The following is a 7,500-nucleotide window of genomic DNA, read 5'->3' on the forward strand; positions in this document are numbered from 1 at the left end:
ACACACACACACACACACACACACACACACACACACACACACACACACACACACACACACACACACGCACACACACAGCTTCAGTCTCCCCCTGGCACCCATGTCTTAACTTTCTGCAGCCTTGTAGATGGTGCCGTGCTTACCTCTCCGCGTGCAGCAAAGGTGCACTGTACTTCTAAGCGAGCCGCTCCCCCAAACGCATAAAGGGAGCAGTTCAAGCGAGCAGCTCAGAGTCTCATATCAGTGGCTGCAGCAGCCAGGCTCATGCAGGATGTGGGTCAGCAGGGAGAAGGAGAGAGAGAGGGAGGGGGAGAGAGAGAGAGAGAGAGAGAGAGAGAGAGAGAGAGAGAGAGAGAGAGAGAGAGGGGTCATTCCAGCTGGAATCAGCAAATGGTCCCCACTCGACCACCTCGGATTTGCTTGAAAAAAAAAATGTGATCGCTTAAACATCAAATAGAACATATCTACCATTGCAGATTTCAGTTGTGCATACTTTTTCCACAAAAAAATCTGTAAATAAGGACACCCTCTCCCCCTGATTTGGTGTCACTGCCTGAGTGACCATATTCAGACTTAATTATCTCCAGAACTATTTGTGGTAGGTCCATTATTTTTTCAGGGCTAAGAGTCGTAGACCTGAAGAGCATACATTACAATTTGCAGCACTGTATGTCAAATTACACCTTAATGCTGGCCCTCTACTTTTCTTTGAAATTAAAATTGCAAGGGTTTTCAGATGTCCATAAAAACCTCAAATTTCAACATTCAAGGTTCATCCTTGGTACATTGTCAGATATGTTCCATGACTTTCACATCACATCATATTTAATATAAGGGTCCAATGGTTGTTGAGATGCAGAGGTCCAAAGATGGGCAAAAACTAATTTATACCATTATTTGGAGCAATATTCCCAATCTATGACACCAGTTGTGAACTTGCTGTTTGGTGTCTCTGAAAGATAATATTATTATTCATAACATATCTAAAAATTGGGATGGTGTTTTGCCCCATTATTTTTATAATGAATTTTAAAAACTCATTCCTGTATGATATGCAGGTGTACCTTAGAAGCCCTGTTACCTTAGAAAAATTGGGTTTACTACACCTAAAATGAATAGCCAAGTCAGTGTACACTAAAACCTCTGATACCAAATAGGTGATGTTATACTTGTTCAGCTCAGTATTTCAGTATTTCTGACTTAACCCTCAATTCCATCCTAAGAAGGTGGCCAATCCCCTTGATTTTTGTGTTCCATTTTCACACAAAGATGGCGGCTCATGGAGCCAATGGCATAGTTCCAAAATAGTTCCAGGAAGTCAGCATCATGGGAAGGAAACAATACACCATTGTTTGGAGCAATATTTCCAATATATGACAGCGGTTGTGAACTTGCTGTTTGTTGTTTCTGGAAGAGGATATTCTTATTAACAACATATCTAAAAATTGGGATGGTGTTTTGCCTCTTTATTTGTATAATGCCTTTTCAAAACTCAATGCAGTGTGGCATGCATCCCTCAAATCCATCCAAAGTGGCGTCATGAAAAAAAACCCACCATTTTTTAGAGCAATACCTCCAAAGTATGACACCAGCTGTGAACTTGTTTTTTGTTGTGTCTGGAAGAGGATATTTTTATTAACAACATAGCAAAAAAAATAGAATGGTGTTTTGCCTCATTCCTTTTAATGATCGTAAAGCGCATTGCAGTGTGACATAAGCCTGTGATCAAATAGTGCAGAGGGAAGCGGAAGTGGTGAATTGTTCTGGGCCAAGGACATGGGGGAATCAAGATTGGGTACTCATTACATTGCATGTATTAGGAAGGGGTCTCTTCAGACGACTTTATCCCGGGCCCAGGCAATGCTGTTTGTTCAGCTCAGTATTTTTTTTTCTGGGATTCTGGCCTCATCTTTTTAAGTGTACTATCGGCCAGATGATCAAGTGACTACGCAACATGTTCTCACTGGCGCTACGTTAGCAATAAATTCAAGATGGTTGAGAGAAGTACCATTTTGAGAGAAGTCATTAAAAAAAACAACCTCTGGAAATAAAACAAGGCGTTGATATGATTTCCTTGATGCAACCTTAATTTCCTTGATGGTGATTTAATATTTGAAATAAATTATGAAATGTATTAAACAAGTCAGGAACTTTTCATGCTCTGGCCTGTGACAAAACATTTAATACGCACTTGAATTTCAATCTCCAGCTGCATCTTATGAATTGACTTCACAAGGTAGCTTGCCATTGTCATTGATGATGCATTAGGTATCTGCATTCATATTGTTGCGTGCAACATTCCTTCATTGGCAATTCAATGAGGAACACCTTGAAGGTCAACAGAGTTATCGATTTCAGTAAGCATACCACCACCATGCTCAGGGCACTTCGGTCAGGGGAGGATGATGGGGGGCGGGAAGTTCTACAATCAGGATACCTCTTTACAAACTGTCTCCTCCTATGTGTCATCTCTAATCAACTTTTACTTTCCTATGCGACCATAAAACAGTCCCACCCCCGCCAACAGTCACCACGACAGAGGTACCCTGACTGTAGAACTGTGCTCCGCCCCCAATCCATCACCATATCTGAACGCTATTGCATGCTGCAAAGCTTCCTTTCGGCTTCCATCATTTCGCCTATATCAACGTGATGATGAACTTTACAAGTAATGAACATTGTTTACAAGTATCCAATCCATGATTGTTGTAATCACTGCTGCTAACGTACAATTCACCTGTCAGCATTGCAGTGGGATATTATTACAATGACGCAAGCAGCTGAACAAGATCACAACAATGTGACAAGAACCACATGGTTGTCTGGTGCCAATATGAACTTCTGTGCCTTCAATATTCACCTGATATTGAATACTGCATGCAAGCAAACTCTTCTAACAAAAACTCCAGGACCATGCTATCAAACTAGTCTGAGGGAATCTCTAGCTAGTATGAATTAAATTATTTTGCAATACAGCTGGTAACTTAACGAGTAAGACACAAGCTTCATAGCAAATATAAAGTTACAGGTGCTGATTGAAAGACTAGTTAGGATGGGAGTCCTTGTTGCAAACAAGAGTGCTACAATTCTTTAATCCTCTCCTATTTCATCACTTTATTCCAAGACTACTACTACCGCTACCACTACTACTACTACTACTACTACTACTACTAAAATGATGATGATGATGATTATTATTATGATTTTACAATTAAAATAATTAATCAAACCCATGTGCAATGTGCTATTCTTGCTGTGTGGCGTCAATCAATTCATTTTGAAGTGCTATGGTGTCCTTAGAATTTGCTTTGTCATTCACAGGTTAGCCATCTTGTTTTCACTATTAAGGTGACATCAGAGCCATGGATTTGAGAGTTGCGACAAGTCGGTTGGTGACATGGTCCTCATAGCTTCAAGTAATTGTAGCCAATTGAGATTTTGAAGTCCGTTATAAAAAGAATGAGGCAAAACACCATCCCAATTTTTTGATATGTTGTTAAAAAAAACATCCTCTTTCAGAAACACCAAACAGAAAGTTCCTAACTAGTGTCATAGATTGGAAATATTGCTCCAAACATTGGTGCGAATTAATTTTTTCCCATCTTTGGACCTCTGTATCTCAACAACCATTGGAGCCTTTTGTTAGATATACTATGATGTGAAAGTCATGGTACATATCAGACCATTTACCAAGGATGAACCTTACACGTAGAACTTTGAGGTTTTTACAGACATTTGGAAACCCTAGAACATATGATATCTACGAAAAGTAGAGGCACATTATTATGGTGTGATTTGACTTACAGTGCTGTTAATTGTAATATATGATATTCAGGTCTGGGACTCTTAGCCCTGAAAATATAATGAATCTGACACAAATAGTTCTGGAGATAATTGAGTCTGAACATGGTCACTCATGCAATGTCACTAAAACAAGCGTAGGGGGTGTCCTTATTTACAGATTTTTTGTGCCAAAAGTATCCACAGCTGAGTTCTGATATCGTGGATATGATCTATTGGATGTTTAAGCCATCACATACATTTTTTTCAGGCAAATCCGAGAGGGTCGAGTGGGAGATTTTTCAGAAATTTGCTGATTCCAGCTGGAATGACCCAGAGATGGAGGAGAGCGATGAAGGAGAGAGAGAGAGAGAGAGAGAGAGAGAGAGATGGAGGAGAGCGATGAGAGAGAGAGAGGGGAGTGATGAGGAGAGAGAGAGAGAGAGAGAGAGAGAGAGAGAGAGAGAAAGAGAGAGAGAGATGGAGGAGAGCAATGAAGGAGAGAGGGAGAGTGTGAGGGAGAGGGGAGTGAGTGATGAGGAGAGGGAGAGGGAGAGAGAGAAGGAGAGAGAGATGGAGGAGAGCGATGAAGGAGAAAGGGGTGTGGAGAGAGAGAGGGAGAGAGAGAGCATGGGATTAAGGAGTGACAGGAATACGAGAGAGGATGTGAGAGGAGGAGAGGAGAGAAGGAGAGAAATGGAGAGAGGGAGAGAGAGAAGGAGAGAGAGAGTGAAGGAAAGAGAGAAGGAAAAGAGATAGATGGAGAGAATGATAGAGTAAGGAGTAAGAGGAAGGAGAGAGAAGAAGTAGGGAAAGAGTGAGAGAGAAGGAGAGAGGGAGAGACGGAGAGAGAGAGAGAGTGAAGGAAAGAGAGAAGGAAAAGCGATGGAGAGACTGATAGAGTAAGGAGGAGTAAGAGGAAGGAGAGAGAAGAAGTAGGGAAAGAGCGAGAGAGAGAAGTAAGGATAGAGAGAGAGAGAGAGAGAGAGGAGAGAAAGTGAGAGTGAGCCACTGGCTGACATTCCTGAGTGTGGAACGCTATATTAACTGTCAAAGGCAGACAGCCACTCAAGCGCCCGGGCCCCGCGCCCTCCGGGAACATGTGGAAGACATTTCAACAAGGACAACATTGTGTGTGTGTGTGTGTGTGTGTGTGTGTGTAAAAGAGAGAGGTCTTTTGTGTGTGTTTTGGAGTGTGTGCTTTATGAATGTATGTGTACGCAGAATGCTGAACGTGTATTTGTGTAGATATCTCAGTGTATGTGTGCATTTGGAGGGGAATGTATGTGTGTGTACAGTGTATTTGTGTGTAGCAACGTGTGCATGTTTGTGTCTGTGAATGCATATGTGCATGTGTATGTGAAAGACTACATCTCGTGTATATTTGTATGCGTGCACATACTCTACTGCAGTGGTTCCCAAACTTTACCATGACAAGGCCCCCCATATGCTGGTAGATTCCAGCCAAGGCCCCCCTGACATTGGTTGTTTTCCTGTGCACCCTTTCACAACCATTTTCTATGCATGTGTCAGTGCACCAGGGATGTATGTAATGAGGACAATGCTAGTGGAACTAATGTTCAGACATGCAATAGATCATTATAATACAGTTCTGAACTAATGGAAATAGTGTTTTGTTTCTTTTAGATTACATTAATTATTCAATTATTTATTTTGTTTTGCTATTCTTTTTCTTCTAATCTGCCGTGGACCCTCTAGTACTCTGTCGTGCCCTCCCAGGGGGCCCCCACTTTGAAAACCACTGCCCTAACTGTATGTACTCTATCCTACTGTATGTGGGCATTTGTATGGGCAGTGCATGGACATGTACGTGTATGCATATGTGCATATTTGAAAGTGAATATGTTTTGAATAGGCGTTTTTGTGTGTATGCAAGTGTCACTCGATGTTTTCCAAGAAAACATTGGTGTCACTGGCTGGCAAGGGCGCTGGCTATATGGGCCACCGGAGCCTCATGCCATTTCCCCCCACCCCCCAGCCATAATGGAGCATCTGGCACGGAGAAGCCTGGCAAGGCAGGCACGGCCCTTCTGTTCAGCCCCCTAATTCAATCAATCATTAGGCATTTACTGTCCCATCACCGGCATCGCCACGCGGCACACCAGACGAGGAAGAAAAAAAAAAAAACGACCAACACATAAACACGATAAATCAATGGCCTTGATTACTCGCCGGGACCCACTCGTGCATCACCGGGAGACTCATTTAGTGCCCCAGACAGACATCTTTGATATCAATCTATCAGTGGCAGGGGGGAGTATGGATTCACCCCCCATAGCCTTGACTGATCATGCCCGTCTCTCGCCTCTGGGTCTCTCTTTGACTTGTCACTGGGCAGGGGAAGGTCTATGCTGGAGAGAGAGAGAGAGAGAGAGAGAGAGAGAGAGAGAGAGAGAGAGAGAGAGAGAGAGAGAGAGAGAGAGAGAAGAGTGACTGTTCAGGGGCAGGGGAAGGAGAGAGAGAGAAAGAGAGAGCGAGAGAGAGAGAGAGAGAGAGAGAGAGAGAGAGAGAGAGAGAGAGAGAAGAGTGACTGTTCAGGGGCAGGGGAAGGAGAGAGAGAGCGAGAGAGAGAGAGAGAGAGAGAGAGAGAGAGAGAGAGAGAGAGAGAGAGAGAGAGAGAGAGAGAGACAGAGACAGCCAGAGAGATAGAGTGAGAGAAAGAAACAGAGACAGACAGAGAGAGAGAAGAGTGACTGTTCATTCTGACCTACCTCTGGGTCCCTGTTTGACTGTCATCGGGCAGGGGAAGGATAGGGAGAGAGAGAGAGAGAGAGAGAGAGAGAGAGAGAGAGAGAGAGAGAGAGATGGATTAGCGTGCGGCTTATGGATGTGATTTCTATTGCCATGTAATGTGTCTCTCGGCTGCCACTGCAGTAATCCAGTGTTTGGGAAGCGAGACCACAGACAACCCGGCAGGCAGGCAGGCGAGCAGGCAGGCAGACGGGGCAGGGCAAGAAGGCAGGCAGGGCAGGGCAAGCAGGAAGGGCAGGCAGGCAGGCGGGCAGGCAGGCAGGCAGGCAGGGCAAGCAGTCAGGCAGGCAGGGCAGACAGGCAGGCAGGCAGGCAGGAGACTCAGTCTGCGGTGCCTTTGCATGCGTAGCATACTGAAGCCACCCCAGGGGCCGGTGCCAAGGGGGCTTTGTGATGGGAAATGTTAGTCTCTGATTCCCTGCCGCCCAGACTCGGTGTCTGGGATTGTGCCGCTTTCCTGTTTCTAATTCCGTGTGTAGCTAGCCTAGCGAGACTTTAATTTCTTGCATTCATCCTGTTACTGAATTATGCACAGTGTTCCCCCTGTTTTACTGCGGCGGTGCCCCTGCAGTGATATTCTAACTCAGTATGTGCGAATGTGTGTTCTGTACCCATTCCTTTGTGTTAGTTTTTTAGTCTGGAGTCTCCTATCTACTGCATTCAGGGAAACCAACAGGGGTGGGTGAAAATGGGTTATTCGTCTCAGGCTTAGGGAGAGAGAGGGCCCAGAATTGGGTCCTCGTTACGTTGTAAGTATTGGATTGGGGGCCCTTGCAGATGACTTTGTCGTGGGCCTTGGCCAAAGCTGTCAATGACCATGAGAGTATCCTGAGTGAAATTCTCTCAGCTATCCTGTGATTAGGGGTGTCGACAGGGCGGGACAAAAAGGACAGTTGTCCCAGGCCCAGGGAGATAGGGGGCCCATGAATTGGGTCCTCATTGCATTGT

At 44.4% G+C, this 7,500-nt stretch overlaps 1 protein-coding gene across 2 annotated transcripts in view; it reads left to right on the plus strand.

Annotated features, from left to right (window-relative positions):
• Positions 1-7,500, plus strand: part of crispld1a (cysteine-rich secretory protein LCCL domain containing 1a) — a 36,194-nt gene that overhangs the window by 9,252 nt on the left and 19,442 nt on the right. The gene's annotated exons all lie outside the window — the stretch shown is intronic.

Source organism: Engraulis encrasicolus, chromosome 9 (assembly GCF_034702125.1).
Source record: "Engraulis encrasicolus isolate BLACKSEA-1 chromosome 9, IST_EnEncr_1.0, whole genome shotgun sequence".
Taxonomy (NCBI): domain Eukaryota; kingdom Metazoa; phylum Chordata; class Actinopteri; order Clupeiformes; family Engraulidae; genus Engraulis; species Engraulis encrasicolus.